Below are 24,194 nucleotides of genomic sequence, written 5' to 3'. Positions count from 1 at the left end.
CATTGTATTGGAGGTGAAAAGAAGTATTCTGCAGAGTCCAAAGTCATATTTGTACTGCTTTTGGGTCATCCGGAACTGTCATATTTCTGTGAGCCAGCCAGGACCAGACCCAGGCTGAGGGCTGACCTCAGCTGGATGGATTGATAAACCTTTCTTCCACAAGCTAGGGCCTCCTCTCCACGAAGAGAAGATGGGAGGGGATACAGGTTCATCAATTAGAAGCTGTCACTGGGTGCCAGGCACCAGGCTGCACCAAGGAGGGAAGGCAGAGTGGGAGATGAGGCTTCAGACATGTGGCCAGAAACCCTGGACGACACCATTTTGAACAAGCTCAGAGGCTGGACAAGAAGGAGGGAGCGGGGGCAGGGACGTGATGTGTCGCTGTTTGATAGGACCAACAGAGACTTCCTGCCAGCCCCCTACTCAACTTTTAAAAAGTGCTTGCACAGGAAGAGAAGGTCTCTCTGGGGTGTCTGCTCGGTTGAGGCTGAAGGTGCTGGAGCCTGGCGCAATGGGCAGTTGGAAGGAGAGACCCCCTGACTGCCCCCAGGACCCTATCAGCACCAGAAGAAGAGCCCAGAACTGGTGCACAGAAACAGGGGCCTCTGCGCAGGGACAAGAGGGGCCCAGAAAGAGAGCCTGGCAAAAGGCTGGCGCAGGGAGCCAGTGAAGACAGCACACAGCTGAATTTACCCTCTCAGAGACCCAGAGGGCAGAGGAGAGTGTTCCCAGTGGCGGGGGCTGGTAAAGAGGAGCAAATCTGCCGTTTTGGTGCTTTGTGGCCCCCAGAGGAGGGGGGTCACCCTCACTTGTGAAAAGGTGCTGGGGGAGCTGCAGGAGAAGCACAGTCTTCCCCCCCAGCACGAAGAAATCTGCCATTTTGGTGCTTTGTGGCCCCCAGAGGAGGAGGGTCACCCTCACTTGTGAAAAGGTGCTGGGGGAGCTGCTGGAGAAGCGCAGTCTTCCCCCCCAGCACGAAGAAAAGTCCCACCCTCAGTGTCATGTGGACCTAAAGGAAACTACCCCTCAAGGGCTCAGCTAGCATTTAAACACATTCTAGGCTGGAACTTTTGTTCTACAGCTGAGGGTGTGTGGAGAAGTGCATCATGAAGTGAAGGGCTGAGTGGGGGATGTGTGAAGAAGTGCATCCCCTGGAGGTGAAGTGATGTAATTGCACCGAAATGCATTTACTAGTGGTTATTTCTTTTTAGGTGGACTGAAAGTCACATGTCTAAAGTGAAGTACCTGTGTAAGGTGATGTTAAGCTAAATGGAGTTATGTTGCTGGACCTTCCTGCTAGGGGGTCTGGCTGTATTTATGTAATCCCATGCTTTTACCTGTGATTCCTTTTAAAGTGAAGAGGCTAACTGCAGGAGAAGTGTAGTTGCCAGGAGTACTTCTTTTGAAGGGACTGTAAGTCACATGTGTAAGGAGATGTCATAAGCCAAGTGGGGTTATGTTGCCAGACAGTCCTGCTAGGGTGTCTGGCTGTAGATGTGTAATCCTGTGATTTCATCTGTGATGCCTTTAGGGGCTGTAATTGCAATGCATTCAAATGATCAACCAAGGTGATGAGTACTGTCATTCTAAAGTGTGCGTAAACATGGATTCTTGCTGCTGCGCTTAGGTGAAGACCCCAGACTGCTAGCCCTTAAGATACAGAGGTGCATACTGTATGGTCAGTAGGAGATGCTCAGTCAGAGTCATGTGTCACCAAGGCAGGTTTACCCCTTTTTAATGCTTGTTGAGGTAATGGGGTGGGTCGCCACTGGGATGGTGCCAGTGCGCAGGGCCCTCGCTCCAGGTTATGTTCAACTATCTGCATTGGGGGCAAGTTGATGTGCATACATGGGAGTGGTGGTACTAGACCCCACCCCCCCCCTTTGCGGGAGGGGTGGAGATGTTATGCAATGTCACAAAGTAATTCCAACAGCTTATGTATATTTGTAAATTGGTGCATAGTATTGAGTAGTGTGTGTGTTTAATAAATGTACTCTTACTTTTATAAAGCAAAGTACAGACTGGACAATCAATTATTGAGTGTTATTTTTGTGCACCTGCAAATGGCGATTACTAGCCCACACCACCTCCCTTGAGTAAGCCTCAGACTGCTCTGCAACGCTACCCTCTGAGAGTCAGGCGCTACAATTGGATGTTTGGTTCCCAGTGAAGGACAAATGTAGTCATGTTATTTGTGCGGGCCTCACAGATGCTGCCTCATTTTCCAACACTTATTTCTTAGGTCCTCCTAAGGTTTTTTACATTTTAGGTTGGGAACATGATGATGATAATTCACCAATCTTCTACTGGTTCTATAAGTTGTCTATTCTTGATGAAAGGCCCATCTTAACTAGATATCAGACTTTCTGATCCCCAGGAAGTACGCCCGTAGTAATTCTGATGCCTTAACATTCAGTCATTGGGTTTACAAATTTGCCCTTCTTACTTTCAGGTTTTGCAATTCACAGTTGATGTCTGGCAGAGAGTAGCATTCATTAGCATTTTACGCTTCAACTTCCCCCAAATGTTGGCCGTAGGCTTGTTTATCGCCATAGTATTAGGAGAGGCTTTAGGACTTTGGGATATAATACATTTAATAATGTTCTCTGAAGTAGTGTGAGATACCTCAGTATTCTAAGATGTATCAGTGACCTCTTCGGCATTCTATTTATTGAAATATGTCAAGGTTGTTTGAGTCATGTGACTCACAAGACGGGCCCAAAAGCTTTTGCACTATAAAGTTGGCTTAATGCAGACTAAAGCTCCTTGAAACCAGTGGTCTCTTTGTGACTCAGAGTTCTTTTGGACAGCTCGGACAATTCTTCCTTGAGGTGGGCTCCTTCAATGATTGTGGACTTTTACTGCCAGTGCTTTATATGACACTGGGGTAGCTTGGACAGGTGAGCCTCCCTTTTTTCTCTTTATGGGTAAAGGCATGGATAGCTGAAACAGACTTACTTGTAAACTCAGTAGTGGAGTCCATCAAATCTAGGGTGGCTAATATTCCTGATTCGCCCTCTCCTTTTGTGCCGGCCAGAGACCTCCTGCTCAGAAGTTACTAAGGTAACTGAGTCCCAATTTGTGATACACTGTCACTGCTGTCTAAAATCTGGTGAATTGGATTATGCTGTTGCTGGGGAGAGCAGGGGGTCAGCAAAGAGGACTACCAGGGGGGCTTGAGTCTCTGTGAGCTGTTAAGCAGGGCTTTAGGTGGGCCGGGGCATGCCGGTGATTAGCACCGGCAGTTCTAAAAAATAGGTGCCAAAACGGGTCTCTATCGGGCTCTCCAGTTTTGCCCTCACTCTCGGGGTGAAAACAAAATCTTAACTCTGCAGCTGTACCACCCTTCTCTGCCTTTGATGTAACTTCAAAGAGACTCGTTCTAGTTTTTTTACAGTCTCATCATTTCAGAAATGAAGTATTTTCAATATTATATGCAACAAAGCCATAGTTGTTGCTTATGTATCTTATGCAACTAACAGCCACTGACAAAGACAATAGCCCTAGCTTGTTATAGGTAACCTTACTTTTTGTATTCTATATCTGGATTCAATCACAGAAGAAGCGAAATGACAGTCAGGCGGCGCACTATGCTAAGCACAGGTTTTTAGCTTATGCATTTTAAGCCACGCCCTTCACTTCATTGATCACGCCCCTTTGAGAGACCCCCAGTTTTTTCATCCCACTTGAAGCCATGTTGTCAAGTACATTATCCCCTTGCCCTGCAAGGGTACAATTGCAGAAATTTCTTGCATTACAGTCTTGGGTTCTTCTTCTCTTTTAGGGAGCTCTACAGGGCTTTGCCTGTGGTGCCTGTGGGAGCTATAGGCTGTTCTATAAGCAGCGAAGACTGCATGTGTGTTTTTTTTGTAGAGTTTTATATAGCCCAAACTAGACCCAAAGGTATCAGAGCGCTTTACATGAGCACCAGTAATGTTACAGACGGACACATTCATTTTTGTTATGCACAGGGAGATTAAGTGATTTGCCCAGAATCACAGAATGTTGAGCGCCCCTGCCGAGACTCGAGCACTGTTCCCCAGCTCCGAGGTCGACCGCCCTAGGCATTAGGCCACAGTGCCTGCCACACCTGAAGTCAAGGTGTATCATCGCTGGTTGCCTGCAATGAGTATCTCAAAGAATGTTCAGTTTATTTGCAAGGGCCTTACCATTGTGTGTACCGGACCGGTCTTTCCCAATCTTGACGACTCTCACCCAGGCCAATATGGAAGCGAAGAAACAGCGGAAGGTTATTGGAAGCAAGGAATGCAAAGGTGAGGTGATACTATACTACCATGCTATTTTTTTTTTTTACCTTCCTACCCAGTAATAGATGGGCGAGCCAATTTGTGCGATCCGTTTGCCATCAGAACACAGACGGAGAATTGACTGTGATTGCGGTGTCACGATAGTGAACTTTGCAAAGTAAATGCTAACTTCTAACACTGGAGACATCGGAAGGCAAGGGAAAAGTGATAACAGGACTTTTTGGGGTTAAGACAACAGGGCCTCATAACAGCACAGTGGGGTCCTACCCTAAGGTTGTGTCAGAATATTAAAGACAAAATATTGTTTAACTACACCTATATCGTGAAGGTAAGTAAATTCCCCATCTATATGACTTGAAGAAATATATATCCTAAAAAACATATAGGTGGAGCTGAGAACAATAAATCTATACAGACCTACATATATTTACCTTCTTGATAATGTGGTATTCAGTAGTTTGGCCAGAATATTTTGTCAGGTCGATATCAAAATGTATTTCTAGTGGAAAACCCAACCAAAGACAGTTGACTCATAACAGTAGGGAGGCTGGACAGATGCCGATGAAAAAGTCGAATTCTGAACACTTTCTAAATAAGACAACCATAACATAATATAACATAACATTGTGAGAATGATTGTTACTAGAAATAAATACATTGCCCGGGAAAAAATAGAAAAATGAATTGACCCGGACGCAATACGTTCTTCAACAATAGGCGTTGGCAACTGCGTAAAACGAAAGGCTAATTTCTCCAAATGTAAATGTCGTGAGCTGAATCTTGTTTTACCTTATTACAAGGCCTGCCAAAAATAGTGGTGTAATCTGCTTTATTACCGGCTAGGAAAGGAACGCCTTTGTGTCACATCTCGCACGGTGATCAAAAGGGTCGCCGTGCTCACGTTACGGCATCAAAGCGACGCCGTGCTCACGTTAAGGCATCAAAGCGACACATGAAAGGGTTACGGTAGTGCATTGCTTACGGGACATCCGGGACCCTTTTGTTGTGTGTAATCCATAGCTCACCGAATCCTCAGTACAATAGGGCCTCGGCTCAGGGTCGGCGCTGTGGGCCGCCGCTCGCCTGCCGTGCCCGGCATACCAGGCCTTGAAAGGCTCCCGTGCCACACAGCTGACGTGTGGGGCGTACGTCCGCGCGCTTGAAGTGCCGCCCTGCACTCTGTCACGAGCTCTACGTTTACCCAAGTGTGCTCATAAAACACGAGGGAGGAATGCTCACTGCCATCACTCATCATTCAAGGCAGCGCGTCCTTCAGCGGGTGAAGCCAGAGTGCCAAGCACTTGATAAGCTAACGCATGTCACGCATGCCAACGGCGGCAGTGTAGACAGGCCGCCTACCTCCCCTCCCCCCCCTAGCTTCCCAAAGAGTGCCCCTCAGGGGAGGCTCAGACCCTGTCTGTTTGATGCCACACAGGTCCTGAGGACTGCTGGTGGCATAAGGCCTGTAAGAAGAATGCACAATGTTAGCTATTCCAGTGCTTAATTTATGCCGGTGTTTGCAGCAGGTCAACATACATACTGATTTTCCACAAATGGACTTCAACACAGAGCAAGAGAGAGAAAGGCAGAAATGGGAAACAAATAGAGATAAAAAAAAGATGGGTATACAGTCACAGGGAAAAAAGCGGTAAAATAACCTAGATGAAGACGCAGAAAGTGAAGGATGCTGAAAGCAAAAGGCATGAGGTAGACTTAAGAAAAGGCAGCCTTGGTTTTGAGGAGCACCGGCAGAGGCCGACTAACCAAAGCTTTGGGCCTCTGTACTTATTTTTCGGTCGAAGTCTACTTAAATAGCGCATGCACAGACTGATTGCAAGTTATAATGTTAGCTTACAGTGGGTTTAGACTCTGCCCATTGCTTACTATTGGTTGGTTTCATTGTCACTCTCATTTGTTTTCTTCGTATTCATTGACGTGAGTGGGCTTAGCTTCTCTTCTTGTGTTTGTCCCTCCCGTGGCGCATGGACGCATTACTTGTATCCCTCCACAGCTCATTTTTCATGCACCGCTTATTCTTTTTGTTTAAGCCCTCCACCAGAGTGCATTTTTTCCAGTGGTCTTCCTAGTTTGCTTCCCTTTCCCACCCTGTCATTCCAATCCTGCACTCCACAATGCTCTCGTTTGCCCGTGCGCTTGACACCCAGTGAAGCTGAGGATATTTGGAGGGGCTTTGCCAGGGTGCAAATGACCTGCATGACTTTTGAAACAACTTCGCCAGGGAGCAAATACTGCAGCTCCACTTCTAGAGGGATGCAGTGGCGCGAAGAGCCATGGGACCTACAATCATGGCCTGGGGAGTCCCAGTGAAGGAGGTCAAGTACATGACTAGACCACCTGACACGCAACACCACTTGTGCTCCTGCCCACCCCGAGACGCTTCAGCAAAATAGTCACTCCTTCCGTCTGCTCCACAAGTTTTTTTTTTTTTTTTTTTTGAAAAACCTTTATTGCACACAAAAATCAATACAAACATGGGCCTACAACCACCAGGGCCGGCCGCTAATATATACATGTTCCACAACATCAAGGAAGTAGTGGGCCCCCTGGGGCTCAGCCGAATTGACAAAGTACTGATGCTCCACAAGTTTTAGTTTTGACTCTATGGACTCCAGTTTAGCAATATCACAATTTTTAGGTTTTGCATAAGAGACAGCTTTTAGCTGTCTGCAGGCAAAAGCCTATTGTGTAAGACAGTGCTATATTGTGACGAAAAAAGATGGGTGGAGAGGTCTTTATGTAAATTCTGTCTATTGAATATAAAACAACATAAGCCCAACAATTTGACGACTCATGTCCCTGTAAAGAAAGCATTAAATAGGCCCACATGCCATGGTACAGGTTGCAACAACTTCATAAAAACATATATATCCAGGACCGACGTAGAGAGGTCTTTAAACGAGGCATGGAATAAGTAATTACGGTTATAGCTTAAAACATGTGAACTACAATCCTGTGCTTTACACAGCATGCTGCCTGACCACCATTTAGGTGCCCCTTTGTGAGCTTTCTGCTACTGTATCTAGACATATCTCACGACCCAAAAATATGCCTGAAACAAGCCAGACCTTCGGGCTTTGTATGTGCTTGTTAGCCGTTTGATATAAATGAATAACAACAATGATTCTGTTGTAAGAATTAGCATTGTTAAGTAAAAATGGTACATGTGCAACCATCATTATGTGACCACTGGAGAGAGGCCAAAGAATGTATGTGCATATATTTTTTATGCTGTTACGGCCCACTGACTTATATTGCCATCAACCTCAGCTCCAGAGCTCTCAATTGTGTCCCATTTAAGCCTGGGCAGTGAACTCCGCTCCGCATGCAGAGTTTGCGGAGTTTCCCGCACTTCGCGTTACGCGGAGCTCGCGGAGATCCGAAAAACTCCGCTTCGCGCAGGGTAGCGAGGAAAATCCACCTTCAGACGAGATTTTTCCTCGTTCGCGATCGCCAACATCAAGTTGGCGAGCGCGAGCGTGAAAAATAAACCTCCCGGTGAGATTTCTCAATGCGGGGGGTGGCCAGGTTTCTCATTGCGAGTGGTCGCATAGGCTTGCGACCGCTCGCGTTTAGAAACTGCCCGTACGCGTTGAGAAAGCTGCCGCTTGAGTAAAAATCTACTCGAGCGGCAGAAAAGGTAAGCTTGCGCTGTGCATGGTGCTGTTCGCAATGATTGCACAGTGCGGACAAGCATCCGGCACTGTGCAATCACTGCAAACTGTATTTTTCCACCATATTCCGGCGCTCGCGGAGCTCTGCGTAGTGCGGCGGAGGTGTTTTTGCACTTTGCATAGATTCGCATAGCGCAACTCCGCGAACTCTGTCCAGGATAAGTCCGATTATGAACCTCCTCCCACAACCGGAGCTCACCCAGACACCTAAACACAACTCAACACACATGTACCACGCAAGCATTAGAAATCCCAATTGCTCTGGGCTGAGACCTCTTGGCTTAAGCAACCGTTAGTAAAGTAAATTCCAGTTACAATACTAAAATGCACTAAAGCAACAAGAGTTAACAAATGTTAACACATTCAAAGTTTTACTTATGTAAAATATATAACGTATGTACAGTAACATGTTACTAAAATCAAGATCTGTTGACTTTGCCCATGCTTGTTTCCCTACTGGCTGTACATACATTGGGGGTTTATGCAGCAGGGCTGTGTAGAGGACATATCGCTTGTTTCCAACTCAGTCCCACTGAAAAATACTTTTTAATTTCATTTTTAGGTCTCGCCTGACCCAGCGCATGCGCTGGTCTGGCGAGACTTATTGAGAGGGCTCCAAAAAGTGCTACCAGGCCAGCCTAGAGCTGCAGTGCATGTGCACGGGCGCGCGCGCCGCACTTTACCGCGATTACTTTCACTTTCACGGCCGCTTTGATGTTTAATCGCGATCACTTTCACTTTCGCGGCCACTTTGCATAGCCAATAGGTCTCGCTTTTGGGACCTTATAAGTATTTAGTTATGCAACTGTTGCATGGCTAAACACTTATAAGGTCCCAAAGGCGAGACCTATTGGCTATGCCAATGCTTGTTAACTTTTACAGTTTAAGCGAATCAGCACCAGTGTTACAAACAAACACGTTGGTCTCTTTTGTAGGTTCCTATAAAGTTTCATGACAGGTATTTCAGGAAGTCGAAAGTTAGTGGAAAAAGTCCTAAACCAGAGGTATTTTTTTGAAATTACCCTATTAACAATTGGGCGTGGTTAGGGTAAATCCGGATGGATTTAATGCCACCAAATTGCACATGCATATAGGAAATACAGCCCTGTCTTGATATGCTTCTTTTGTGGGAAATGCTGCATGCTTTTTAACTCTGAATAATGTGTTTGTGGATACATATTGCACATGTAGGTGCAGTAGACTTTATTCTTGATATGCAGAGATAATATGAGAAATGAGAATCGCCCTCACTGGTGACATCACATACGCATCACCAATGACATCACTGAAGATGCAAATAAGTGCTCTTTTCTAAAACAGCCAATTGGTGGTCATAAGAAGAGAGCACTCTTTCAATGGCCTACACCCTTAGAAGCGTGAAGGAAGGCGTGCCCTATTGCGCACTTCGCAGACAGAGAGCTCAGCAAAGTTTGTCCACAAAGGCCATGTTCTGTCCTCAGAGCCATTTGAGTATGGCTGAAGGCCGTGCCCTGTAGGGGAGGGTCAGGGTAAGCCTTGTGCTCTGTAGGCCAGTGGTGGCTCCTCCGCTAAGGCGGAGGAGCGTCACCCCACTACTTTTTTGCAGTGAAAAGAAGGGAAAATAAAATGACAATAAATCGTGTTATTATCATTTTATTTTCTCCTACTTCCACAGCTGTGCATGAGGAGTTGGAGCAGGGGAGGAGTAGTGGCACCCTCCTAAGTGGCCGACCAAAACAGTCTTACGCACTACGCATGTTCTCCATGCAGGCTACATTACAGCCTACGTGGAGAATATGCCCAGGCCCGCAGTCAGCGTCTGAGCGCCTAAACATGACACTCTGACCAATTACAACGCTGCTAAGGTAGCGTTGCGATTTGGCTGACTGGGAGCCTGGATGTGCTTCCTGTTGAGGCCGAGCGAGGGAGGACTACGGAGGAGAGTCGGTGAGGAAGCCGCGAGAAAGTACATTTTTTTTATTTTTTTATTTTTATACCTGCTTTCCCCCGCGTCCACACACCCTTCCGCCCCCTACCTTCAATCTGTGCCAGCCGACGCTGCTGTAAGCTAGGGTCAGGGTGCGCCTTGAACCCTGTAGGCTGGCGTCAGGGTTAGCCTTGTGCCCTGTAGGCTAGGGTCAGGGTAAGCCTTGTGCCCTGTAGTCTAGGGGTAGGGTAAGCCTTGTGCCCTGTAGGCTAGGGGTAGGGTAAGCCTTGTGCCCTGTAGGCTAGGGGTAGGGTAAGCCTTGTGCCCTGTAGGCTAGGTTCAGGGTAAGCCTTGAGCCCTGTAGGCTAGGGGCAGGGTAAACCTTGTACTCTGTAGGCTAGGGTAAAGGTAAACCTTGAGCCTTGTAGGCTAAGGGCAAGGTAAGTCTTGTGCCCTGTAGGGTAGGGGCAGAGTAAACCTAGTGCCCTGTAGGCTAGAGTCAGGGTAAGCCTTGTGCCCTGTAGGCAAGGGGCAGGGTAAGCCTTGTGCCCTGTAAGCGGGGAGCAGTGTAAGCCTTGTGCCCTGTAGGCAAAGGGCTGGATAAGACATGTGTCCTTTAGGCGAGGGGCAGGGTAAGCCTTGTGCCCTGTAGGATAGGGGCAGGGTAAGCCATGTGCCCTGTATTCTAGGGTCAGGGTAAGGCTTGTGCCCTGTAGGCTATGATCAGGGAAAGCCCTGTGCCCTGTAGGCTAGGGTCAGGGTAAGCCTTGTGCCCTGTTGGCTATGGTCAGGGTAAGCCTTGTGCCCTGTAGACTAGTGGCAGGGTAAGCCTTAAGCCCTGTAGGCTAGTGTTTGGGTAAAGCTTGTGCCCTGTAGGCTATGGTCAGGGTAAGCCCTGTGCCCTGTAGGCTAGGGTCAGCGTAAGGCTTGTGCCCTGTAGGCTAGGGTCAGGGTAAGCCCTGTGCCCTGTAGGCTAGGGTAAGCCTTGTGCCCTGTTGGCTATGGTCAGGGTAAGTCTTAAGCCCTGTAGGCTAGGGGCAGGGTAAGCCTTGTGCCCTGTTGGCTATGGTCAGGGTAAGGCTTGTGCCCTGTAGGCTATAGTCAGGGTAAGCCTTGTGCCCTGTGGGCTATGGTCAGGGTAAGCCTTAAGCCCTGTATGCTAGTGTCAGGGTAAGCCTTGTGCCCTGTAGGTGAGGGGCAGGGTAAGGTTTGTGCCCTGTAGGCTAGGGTTAGGGTAAGCCTTGTGCCCTGTAGGCGAGGGCCAGGGTCAGGCTTGTGCCCTGTAGGCTAGGGGTAGGGTAAGCCTTGTGCCCTGTACGCGAGGGCCAGGGTCAGGCTTGTGCCCTGTAGGCGAGGGCCAGGGTCAGGCTTGTGTCCTGTAGGCGAGGGTCAGGGTAAGCCTTTGCTCAGATAGGTTCACCGGCTAAAGACAATTTGCGTCTTTTCTGATCCTCTCTGTTAAATTGATGGAGAGAGACAGAGACATGTAGGAATAAGGTAGAAAGACGGTCGACGGAGAGAAAGGGAAACGGGGGACAATATGCACTAAAAGAGAACAAAACGATTTGTTGAGAGGCCAGAAGAGAATGAATAGAAGCCTGTGGCCTGGAATTAAAAAAACATAAAGTGAATACAATAAATATGGTGGGTTAGCGCAGTGCACCCATATGAAGCCAGGCACCTGGGCCCAGCTTGCCCATGCCTTAAACCGGCCCTGGCAGTGGCGACAGGAGGCTGAGCTCAGGACATGGCCGAAAGCTGCGGTGCACGGATGTAAAAACCAAAGGGAATGATGGACGGAGTGTTGAACATTGCAAGCACTCACCTCAATCAACTGATCTGGGTTTGATCCATCACCGTTCTTTAGCCCACTCTGCCACCCCAGTTCAGACATGGCCATATGCAAATCAGTCTGACCCTGTGCCTCATGGGAACAGTCCAGTCCGAACTGCCAAGCCATGTCTTCCCTGGACCGGAAACAAGCTTCGTTTGCCATAAGCCGTGCACGGATGTAAGCCAAGCCTAGGGGTGGGGGTGTCAGTGCCAACGGGCACTGGGTGCAGGGCAGTGAGCGTTGTCGAGTTGTCAAGTTGCTATCCCTGTGGTTTGACACCCTGCTCCTTAAACACTCGTCTGTGAGGTGGGGCATATCAGTCCTGTCAACACCGCGTCAACAGGAAGTGATCATAGACACTGTTCTACCATGAAGGAACCTTCTCCCACACAGAGATAACATGATCTCAATATAGACACGTGCCTGCGGATCATGTGGTGGGCCCCAAACCGAAGGAAGCCATCACTTACGGAGTGACATCAAGTGGTCACGTGTGACGTGCAGAGAGTAGGCTTTGGTGCCAAGAACCCTTTTAGTTGAATGTGTTTAAGGATCCGTGTCTGATGCCGCCATGTTCCCGCTGGTTATCTGCACAGCTTGTCTGCAAGAGTAAACTGCATTAACTTTCAAGAACCGAGGAATTCCTCCCCTGCTTCCTTAATGGGTCAACCCATGATCAATCACAGCTCGCGTGAGCGCGCTGCTGTTTTCTTACCCCTACTCTACTCTCCACACGCAAAAAATACACCAATGGTAAGCGAGCTTTTAAGCAGGGCTACTGGAATTATGCGGCAGGTTTGACTATGCGGCAAGAAAGGGCAAATTGTGTGGCATAATGCGGCACATTCTATGAGAATATTGCTTCATTACTTTGACATTTTTACACCTGGTAACAGTGTCTGGGAAAAGAGTTCACCTTATTAACACCAATTTAACACCCAACTACAGCAATAAGCAACTGAAAGATGAACAGTCAACCTTTGTGAAAAGCCTTCTAGTGTGCAGGAATCCGAGTTGCCATCTTTTTTTTGTTAACTTTTGATCCTTTTGAGTAAAGACCACTTTTTTGTGTGAAAATCTGCAGATTATGCAGCAGATTATTTATTATACGGCAAACGCGGCAAATTCGTCATTAATCAAAAATCGCTGCAGTTGCAGAATCGCATAATTCTAGTGGCCCTGCTTTTAAGTGAACACCTGTAGTTCATTTAGAGGGCGAAAAGAGAAACTGCAAGAAGGCAAGAGAGATCACTGGCCCTTCTTTCGTAACCGAGTTCTGATTATGAGAGTTGCAAGACTCTATGGCCCACATGCATCAAAGCAAACACCGGTCGCAAACGGGCAGATTCTCAGAATCTGCTCCTTGGCGACCGGTATTTTTGCATTTGGGATGCATCATCCCAAATGCAAAAATCGCAATTTAAGTAATCTCTAAATTGCGATTTCTTAAATTGCTATTGCATTAATGTAAAAAAATTTGCGATTTCGCTAATAGGGGGAGCAAATTACCATGAAGTTGAACTTCATGGTAATTTGCAAAAACTTTGAATAATGCACTAAAGTGCATTTTTCAAAGTTCCATTTTACACACGCACATGCCCTTGGGGCATGTGCGTGTGCAAGATGTACTCATATGCAGATTTCAGGGGTGCAACAGGGTGTCTTTTGACACCCTGGCACCCTTGAAATTGCATGAGCAATTTGCGATTCTCTAATTGAGAATCGCAAATTGAGAATGTCTTCCCATTCATTCCTAGGGGCCTCTAGGCCCATAGGAATGAATGGGGAGGTATTCCTTAATTGCGACTCGCAATTTGTGAGTCGCAATTACGGAATGTTTAGAAATCGCTATTTTTTAAACGATTTCTACATGCATAGCCTCTTGCTATTCCTTATTAGCGAATCCTTATTTTTCGCTAATAAGGAATCGCAAATGGCATTGTTGATGCATGTGCCAGTTAATGCAGTAATATCGCACCAGGGAATCCTAATTCCCCAGTGTGGGATAATTACTGATATTGTGTTAACACACTGTTCAAATATACACCAGTTGAAATAGAGAATGATTTTGGAAACTGGTATTTCCATACAGATTTTCTAAGGTTTTTCCAGCATTCTGGACCGTTTTCCACCAAAATGTGTGCAGAAACCCCAAAGGAAGTGATATTATTGTAAATCTTGAAATTCTGATTCAAGTAAAAAAAAAACCTACCCCTCCACCCTGGAGCCCACTGATTTTTTGTTGGGAAATTTGAGATGCCCACCTTCCCGAACCTCCCTAACTGAACTATGTGGAGAGGGAGAGGTGTGGCGCAGGTGCCAGAGTGGCTGACACCGGAGCGCAGGGGCTTGCGGTTCGATCGCCGGCGGCAGCTCAGCTCAGCATAATGTGACTCTGGGCAATAGCTCACTTAATCTCCCCAATGGCCCCCAGTGCCTTGAAACCCTTAAGGGTGATATGTTCACTCTTTACAAATAGGAGTTATAATTATTTACCTGAGATTTCCAGAATCTCCGAAGGAGAGCCCTTTTGAACTTGTCAGGAGATAAGGGGTGTGCAAAATGAGTGTAAATTGGATTCACACATGCATGACATTTTTGGCAAAATTGAGGGAAAATACGCCAAATGCAAATCCTTCCTTTTGCTCTATATTTTAGTAAAACGTGTCCTCTCCTTAATTTTTGGCGCAAGGACACATTTAAACAAAAGCAGCGTGAACAATAGGTGTGTGCAATCTCTTGTTACCACATGCCTGGGGCATTTTCCTGGCCCTTATACAGGGGCGGCCGGCACGAGACGGAGGTAGCGCGGGCTGCAATAAAAAAATTAATAATTAAACTTATCTTACCTTGCCACCACCACCGCTGTGTTCAGCATCTCTGCTCCTGCTCTACTGTGTCCGACTCCAGGTCGGAACAGGAAGCAGGCAGCCAGGGTCCCACCCCTCAGCCAATCACAACACTGCAATGCAGCGTTGTGATTGGTATGAGTGTCGTGACACGGCGCTCAGCCAGGGACTGTAGGGTTGGGCGTATTCTCCATGCAGGCTGTAATGCAGCCTGCGTGGAGAACAGGGAAGTGTGCATGACTGTTTTGGGTGGCCCGAGAGGGCCGCCCAAACAGTAATTTTGCACTCAGGAGGGTTATACCCTCCTCCCCTGCTCTTCAGCCCGCCCTGCCCACAAGCTGCCGCAGCAGGAGGAAAAAATAAAATGCTAATAACATTACGTCATTATCAAATTTTTTTCTTTTTTTCTTTGCCTGCTTGAAGGCAGTGGGGCAACTCCTTCACCTTAGCAGAGGAGCCGCCACCACATAACTTTTGATTCTGAGTTTTGTCAGTCAAAATGGGCAAATCATTTAGTTCCCGTTTAACCGGACGCTAACACTGCATACGCTTTAGTCCTTTGAAACATGTTTTCTCCTCTTAAATTCTTCAGGTGATGACTGGAGAAATGTGCACGGGGAAAAATCCTGCTACAATGCGCAAATCGCGCATCTCTCTGAATCAAAAATCAGGGAGCACACCCCATTAGCGCCAGATCCCACATTTATTCAGAGTCTCAGAATGTGCCAGTTAGTGTCTTAATCTGACTTCTCCCATCTGAAACCTGCTTCATTTTGGCTTCCCACTGTCTCCAGGTTCCTGTTTTCTTCAGCAGTGTTTGCCTTTCATTGGAACACAATGCCCTTGTTATGCTCTGCATTGCCCTAAAACTGAAGACATGGGGTCTGTTATCCCACTGGATCAAAAAGGCGCCGTCGTCATCCCCTCCTCGCAGCTCTCTTTGAAATTGACAGAAATTGGTAACCTATTCTCTGGAACAACGGGGATTAAAGGAGCAACGTGGTGGCTTTTAGAGGAATGTGACGCAGGGGTGTGCATGCAGCTGCAGTGTGTGTATTAAAGTACATGACATGTCCTTGCTAATGGAAAGGGCCAATTACAAGCCAAATGGCCATTGTGATGGCCATTTTAGGTGGCAAGTTTAGGTAATTGACGCCCAAAGAGCCAGTGAATGATTGTGCATGTTGTTTTGAAATTGTGTGCTGCTAAAGCAGTCTGAAGGGGGCATGAGGCGACATTGTGGGACTATAGAAATGACCAATTATGAAGGCGCCCTCGGGAACTCAGGGCACGCCGCCAGTATGGTGGTTGTGCCGGTCCCCAGGACTCTTCTATGGTGAGGAGGGGGGTCAGCGCTGATGACGCTCTTGGCGCTCCCTCCCCCCACATTTGCCCATTGGTCATCCCAATTATGCCCTGGAAGCAGTCCTAACGCTTCCGGGGCAACGCAGAGAAAACGGGTCAGGGATCTAGCCGGGACCTGTTTATTCCTGTTTGGGGACAAGACACTCTTTAAAAGAGCAGCAGAGAGGCGGTTCAATCTCTTCTTCGCCGCTCTGCCCCCAAAGCAGCACCACCTCGCCAGCCACACGCGAAGGACTGCCGGAAGCCTCCGTTTTTAGGTCTCGCCTGAGCCAGCGCATGCGCTGCTCTGGTGAGACTTTTAGTAAGTGGGCTTCAAAAAGCTCACCACACGCTTTTTGTGTGGCCTAAAGCATGCGGTTACGCGCACAGGCACCATCTGGCTTTCCTCTCTAGTCATGGCTCATTAAGCACATCGCTAACTTTCAGTGTGAGCTTTCAGCACGAGGCTACACATCCTGGCGCTTTCACTTTTGTTCGCTTGCTGTTATTGCGATTTCCCTTTCTCAGTCACTTCGCTCCTCTTTAACACTTGTTTCTCCATCCACACACCCGGCATCCGCCAGTCCTTCAATCTCTCAGTTTTTCCTTTCGTTTTGCCCTTCATTTGTGTCTGTATGTGCGGTCATACGACTGGAGTGTTCGACATTTCGATGCTGCTGTACGCACACTTCCACGCAGAAGTATTCCAGGCAACATTTTATGGACCCCATTGGAAATGCATATTGATCAACATCCTGTTGTAACCCCCAAGCCAGAAGTATCCCTGGCCAGCGCGTGGCACCGGGTCCTATTAGCTGGGGATATAAGAGAGACAGAATTTAGCAGAGCTATCTCCACAAAGGTAACTATCTTTCTGGCGTCCACTCACTACTCAGAACAGTTTCTGTTCATCCTTTCTCCCCCCTTAACTTTTGTGCAGAAAAATCATTAAATAAATCATTTTTGAATGCCGATAATACATTTTAATGGTTGTTCAAACTCTGTATAACAGTCTCTTACATTAGATCCCAGTGCTGTCTTTACGTGTTTTCATTTGCTATCCTGTCTGTGTGATCTCGTTTGATCCATATTATGCTGAAGGCTGATCTAATCCTTCAGTAGGCTTGTGCGGGTAGAGCTACTGGCAGGCGATGAAGTGTGTGCGCCTGACCCATAAGGTCCCCGTTTTCACCTCCGGCTGCACGCTCATAACATGCCTGCTGAGGTGCTCCAGCTTTGGAGCTAACAAGCTTAAAGACTTTTTTTTATGGAGGGCTTAAGGGTATTTTTGCCCTTGGAACCATTACGTCCTTATTCTGTCGTTATTAAACTTAGGCCGATCGCCGTTAACGCTCTCTCTTGCTCGCTCTTACTGAGAAGCAGGAAGTAAGCTCCTGCAGGAACTGCAAGTACGAGGATATTTATTCTTGGAATGTGTATCATTAATAATGCATCCTTGGAAAATCGTTCGTCGTTAGCCACATTTTTTAGAATTCAACGTGGTTTTCATTCTTTTTTAATTGAAAGAAACAGTCTAAAATGTTTGAAGTGAGAGTATCTCGAGGTGAAAGGTTCAACCCAAATAAGCATTAGCTTTTATCGGGTATGCGCTGACGCGCCAGCTTTCTTCTTTCTCCCGGGGGCCATCTGCCTCTCTCGGTGTGGCCGTCTCCCGGTTTATGGGCCTTTCATCAGCTAAGGGCCACCCGATATCCTGCTGGTGGCCACACACACCGTTATCTTTGATGCTTCCTGTGGCTTGACACCAAGCCTTCAAAAGTCGGTTATCTACAAGACACTCGATGTGCCAAACAGATGGCAGTTTCTCCATGTCACGGACATGTGTAGCTAGGATCCTTTTGCCATGCATGGTACCACTATGTGCGAGAGCGGAGTTGCTCCATGCCCTGCACGGTGATTACATTGTCGATTTTGGGGCCCTCTTTGGCCCCTTGGCATGCAGTGGGGCAATTTCCCGGCTTGCAGGATTTGCACCCTGTTTCACATCTCACACCTCAGGCTATCCCCACTTATTAGCTTACCCTTTCGTTACCTCCAAACTACCGTCATATTGGGAAAGGGGTGTTAGTCCACTCAGCCGTTCATCCGTCAGAGGTCGAACAAACGTCTGCTTTTTTCTGTGCCAGGATACTGTTCACGCTGAGGCTACAAATGCACATATTAGTTTACTATGTGTCTGCTTGGCCTTGTTAGGACAAGTAAATCGACGCAATGTTTTGCACAACTTCGTGCCAGACAACCGCCCACGTGATACACTTAAATAACCCAGTTATGAGGTTTCACTTGTAAGTGTAGACACTACTTAAAAGGAGCTCCCACTCACAAGTGTGCAAAATCGTCTTGTAATCCAAAACTCAGTTATAAGTGCACACAACCGTTCAGGGGAGTGCTGGGCAAATTTGTGCACAAAGTCCCCTTACATTGGCACCATCTTTGTGTGAAGACAGTGCTATGAGGCAAGGTTTCACTAAATAATGTACACTGTCCTCCTGGTGAGGTATCTTTAGTGAGTGTTTACAATACTGGTGAAACCTTGCTCGTGCATGCAGATAGTACACATGAGGTCTCAGTAATAAGGGCACACAACAGTTCAGGTGAAGTCTCACTAGTGACTGCACACAATGCAGCAGAGAAGACAGTCAGTGCAAAGAATATTCAAGGTAATCTCACTAACGTGCACAAGCAGTACGGAAGGTGAGGTCCTACCAGTGACTGCATATAATACTCTGAGTGAGATCTCTCCGATGAATGCACACATCACCCTAGAAAAAAATTAAGTTATGTGTGCACACAATGCAGCAAAGAAGGCCTCACTACTCAGTGATAACAATATTCAAGGTAATCTCACTAACGTGCACAAGCAGTATGGAAGGTGAAATGTTGGAGTAGGTGGGCATGTTATTGGGGATAAAGTGCTGCATGGCTAAACACGTATAAGGTCCCAAAGGCGAGACCTATTGGCTATGCCAATGCTTGTTCTCTTTCTTTCTCCTTTTCTGGTGCAGCGATTGGGCGATTTACAGCAGGAGCAGCTGGGGGCATAGATTGGGCGATTTCTCAGGGGGGACAGCTGGGGGACAGGGAGGACGCCGGGAGGCCTCCGTGTTCTCTTCTCCCTCCGTTTTTTCCTTTATTCCACCTGCAGGTTGGGCACATCAGCAGCAGATCGTGCTACAGCTTGGGGCAGCAGAGACTGGGCATTTGCAGCAGAAACAGGTGAGGGCCTTGGGGGAAGCCTGCGGAGGACAGGGAATCTTTGGACTTCGTGCACCCCTTGTAGACCGGCACTTTCACCGCAGTCAGGAGCCACTCGGGTTTGAACATTACTCACCCGACCCACAGGATTAGCCTGAGGGAGTGGCTCTGGCTTTGGGGGTGTTTGTGGTCGACCGGGGGATTGCTTATGAGGTAAGGGTTTGGGCATCGTCCCAGGCCAGGTGGCAAAGTGTAGTACTAGGTGTATAGCGGTAAAAGGAAGAGTATAAATAAGGCAGACTGGTATAACAGGGTCTTGCCTCTAGGTGGTTAGTTAAGGGTACCCGAATTTAGTGCGGGCTTTGCTCTCTGATATTAAGGTTTGATTTTCTAGCCTGTGGTACAGCCACTTTGCATTTTTAACTTTAAAGGTTTCATTTTGGTTTGGGGACAGAGGCTTAGCAACGGCACCTAAGGCGAAGAAGGGGTAGGTCCCATCTAGGATGGAGGAATGATGGACGACGATGGCACGCACTATGAATGACTTGGGTCAGACCGTGGCGGAGCTGCGCAGGAAAGTCGATGGGCAGGAGGAGGATGGGGACAGGCCCAGGCGTACAGGGGTGGCAACGAAGGCAGCATTTCTACTGGTACCCCGTAGATCTAAAACCAAACGCGGGGGAGTGGGACCTGCAGGGTTGCCGACTCCAGCTATTCCAGTACCCACGGTACCAGTAATCCCAGAGCATGTAGCCCAAGCACTACCAGGGCCCGGGGCACGTTGTCCCAGCCATCCCAGGACCATCAGTCCCAGTGCCGGTAGTCCCAGCACTCCCGGTGTCTGTAGTCCCAGTACCAGGGGTCCCAGCAGAGGGGGGAGCCAGATAGAGGGATTCCACCAGCAGGCATGGGAGGACCAGGGCAGCCTAGTGCTCCAGGGGGTCCTATTTTAAATGAGGCCCCGGCTCAGCCAGTAGTACCATCAGGCAATACCCCTAATCCGGCTCCATGTCAGCCTGATTTAGTGGCAAGTCTAACGGCGGTGCTACAGTGGCTAGCAAAAGCAGGGGCAGTGATCCATTCTCCGGGTAGTGGGGTCTTTTCAGCAGAGGGGGACACAATAGAGAAAGCCAGGAGCTTGGTAGCGCAAATTGAGGGAGCAAAAAAGGTGGTGCCTATGCCAGTTGAGGCCCCAAAAAGCACAGGGAGCAACACAAGGGAATCAGTACCCCCAAAGAAGGCCACAGCTCCAGGACCTGAAGACTCAAAGGTGCAAGCAGGCACATCGGCAGGTACGATACAATTGTTGCCAAGTCTGGATTTGGGGGAGGTGCGCTCAAACAAAGAGCGACTGGCGAGACACATCGCGCAGGACGTAAAAAGAACAAATTTGGAAAGGGGAATACGTGAACATGTTTTCTTTGTTGATAGACAAGGGTGAGAGGGAGGAGGCCAAAAAGCTAAGGGAATGGGCCCACCCAAGGGACTGGGCCAATTGGCCTACTAAGAAAAAGATTGAAGAAACGTTAAACAACTGGATAAAGGCATTTTCTAACTTCCATGCGGTGATAGTAGAGAAATTTCCAGGCCTAGGCACAGAATTGGTGTGCTACCAGAATAGGATCACATGCACTCATGATGAGTATGGGGGAGTATGTTGGGAAGAAAATGACAAGGCCTTTAGAAGGGTGAAGGCCTCTGACCCAGCACTCGGGTGGGACCAGGTGGATATGGTGTTGTGGTTAAGGCACATGAACTACGAAAGCAAGGATGCGCCAAAAGGGCAGTCCTTTCGGTCTGGGGCACCCCAAAGCAGGGGGGGGACAGCAAGAAGGGAGCATGTTGGGACTTCAACAAAAAGACAGGCACTAGGCCTAATGGAACATGTAAATTCAGACATACCTGCTCTTTCTATGGCTTATCATCCCACCCAGAATCTAAATGTTTTAAAAAGTCAAGGGACAAAGCAGGTAAGACACAAGAATGATGTTTCCTTACTGGTTAAAGCTCACTCACCCATAAACACAATGGCTTTGATACCCTGGTTGAATAAGTACTGCTGCACAGATACGGCCTGGATTTTGTTGGAAGATTTCAGAGATGGGTTCAGGATTCTTGCCCCACTGACTGCTTACTGCCGCAATCAGCAGTCAGTGAGGGATAACATGTCGGTGGCAAGGGACGAAGTGCTGAAAGAACTGCGTTTGGGGAGACTGGCTGGTCCTTTTGATTCAATTCCTGGGGAGGATTTTGTATGCTCACCAATGGGGGTGGTACCCAAGAAGGACCATGGGGAGTTCCTCTTGATCCATAACCTGTCTGCTCTCCGAGGTCAGTCACTGAATGATGCCATCGATGAATCCCTGTGCTCCGTGAGATACGCATCTTTGGATCAGGCAATTGCAATGCTGCAGTCGCTGGGCCCAGGCACTTTACTAGCTAAATCTGACATTGAATCTGCCTTCCGCCTGCTGTCAGTACACCCACAGGATTTCCATCTTTTGGGGTTCCAGTTGGAAGGCAAGTTCTACATGGACAAGTGCATGCCAATAGGATGCTCGGTCTCTTGCTCATATTTTGAGAAATTCAGCTATCGCGAAAATGTTAAAAATCTCCGCAAACCTGCTGCCGGAGGTGCGTCGGCGTGTCCTGAATGTGTGGGAGCCCAATGATTACAGCGCGGCTCAGACTCGGTGGGCGGCCCTGGGGAACATGATTGCCAAGAGAGATATAGCGCAGCTTTGGGGCGCCCAACGGCCGCCCACCGTGTCAGTATGGAAGGAGAATATGGACTGGTGTATGTTCAGGGAGAAGACTGTGTATGTGGCCCGTGGTAAGCCGGGGGCATGGGGTAGAATCTGGGGGCAATGGAATGCGTATCGCGGGGGTATCTGTACGCCCCCTCTGGTGGACACCGATATCGCCATGTCCCCCTGACCCTTGATGGTTCCTGGCACCTTTCGGAATAACTACATATGGACGTTCATCTCCCTTGGCCCCCCCCCCCCGTCCCCAGCCTCCCGGTACTCCTTCCTTTTGCCGGCTGCTTAATGGTCTGCACTGGAGTTCCCCGGAGGAAGCCTGACCCGCACTGTTTGCCCTTATGCCTCGCCTTTTGTTTTTCTTTTAGTTTTTGTATCTGTTGGACTTAAGTCTCCTGTTCCTTTAGAACTATCCGGAGCCACTACGGGGCTGCGCCCCGGGACTTGACTGCAGCCTTGATCAATGTATATCTCATTCTGTACCTAGCGGCCGGCCCTGGTGGTTGTAGGCCCGTGCTTGTAACCGAATTATTGTTCAATAAAAATTTTATATAAAAAAAAAAAAAAAAAAAATCTCCGCAAACACGAGGAAATATCGCGAAGACGCGGAAGTTTTTTTCCCGCCCGTTTGCGGTATTTTCTGCGTGATCACGGCTCGCCAACTTACCCATGCGGTTGCTCACGGGCGCGGATATCTTGTTTTCACTTGTCCCGCCCGCCCGCGATGCTTACTTCCTGTTCCGGGTCGCGCAATGCATGCTCGCGCTCGTTCGCGGTACGTATTTCCTGTTTGGGAGCGCTTTTACTTGTTCGCTCCGCTTTTTGCGTGCTCGGGGAGAAAATATCGCGCGAACTTGCGCACGTGGTCGCAATGGGCGCGGCCATCTTGTTTTTACTCTATTGCATGGTTCTGGGGCCTGATTTTCAATCCTCCCTGTATCTTTACAATCCTTTGTTTCAAGCCAATTTTTTAAAATCTTTTTTATTTATTATCTCTCTAACTATTTTCCCGCTTCTATATTTTTGGTTTTTGTCTACTTTTTTTGTGTCTTTTAGCTCTTTTTCTATTGCTTGCTATTTATTTCCTTTACTTACTTTTTAAATTTTATTACCTTTTCTCTCCCGCCCCGTCTCTCTCTCCCCAGAACCATGTCAAAGGGTAGGGCTCGCCGCAGCCAGAGCCGCGACCGCCTTCCTTGTGGAAGGCGGCGCCCACAAGGGGTGCAGGCACGGGCCTTATTTGGGGAGGTGGAGTTGGCTGCACTCATCTTCTTTGTGCAGCGCCACCTCCCCTCAACCCTGGCAGCAGGTGGCAGGCCTGGGTCCGGGCACTGGCTCCGGGAGCGTCGACAGCGGTGGGGGAAGGTGTGCCGGGCAGTGTTGCGCTGCTCTGGGGTCCGGCGCACCCAGGCACAGTTGACGCACCAGTGGTCCGACATCCTGGACCGTGAGCAGGACCTGCTGGACCTGCTAGGAGTGGAGGTCCCGGGTCTTGGTGAGTAACTATTTAATTATTACTACTTTGTGTCTGTTCTTCTGCTCTGTGTTATATATTGCGAATATCTTTTTTTCTTCCAACCAGCTAGAATGTTGCTGCTTACATTCCAGGTTAATTACGTTTAAAAGTCTTCTGTGATTGTTATGACACAGGTGCTCCTCTGCGCCTGTCCTTACTTTGTCCTGTCACTAAGAGATAGGGGCGGATTGATACTTAGGTTTAGTTACTTTGTATGAGTTTGTAATTTTTTAGTGGTATGCGTGATGCCCCCTCAGTTACGTCACGTACTGCTAGTACGCCAGTCTTTATTAGAACCTTTTCTAGTTTGTTCAATGAGTGGTGGTAATAGGCTTAGCACTAGCAGAACATCAGCATCAATCAATCAACCCAAAATTTGGTGTATACAAAAAATGTAGTCATGTGTCCTCCATTTGACCATATGCATTGTCGAGGACTAAAAGGAGTGGAAATGCATACTTAATGTACAATTGGCATGCCTGGAATAGGTGGGCTAGGTCGGGTGGTACGTCATACTTAGGCTTAGTTAGTATTCTGGAATCAGAATGGAAGACTGGATTACTGTTGATAAATAGTAAGTTGTCGATCCACGAATCCCCCGATACTACTTGTTGACCAGATGAGATCGGTCAATTTAGTTATTACAATTGTTGTTTACATAAGTGTTTTTTGACCGTTCTTTAAAAATATTTTATTTGTTTGACACCATCCATCAATGTTTGTCTCTTTCTTATATCTTTCCTGTTCAGCACCCAGGGGCAGGCAGACAGGGAGTGGGACACAGTCGGCGGGAGAACACCACCAGGA

The sequence above is a fragment of the Triturus cristatus genome, chromosome 10 (genome assembly GCF_964204655.1).
Source record: "Triturus cristatus chromosome 10, aTriCri1.1, whole genome shotgun sequence".
Classification (NCBI taxonomy): Eukaryota; Metazoa; Chordata; class Amphibia; order Caudata; family Salamandridae; genus Triturus; species Triturus cristatus.
The sequence above is the reverse complement of the archived record's forward strand: the minus strand, read 5'-3'. Positions refer to the sequence as shown.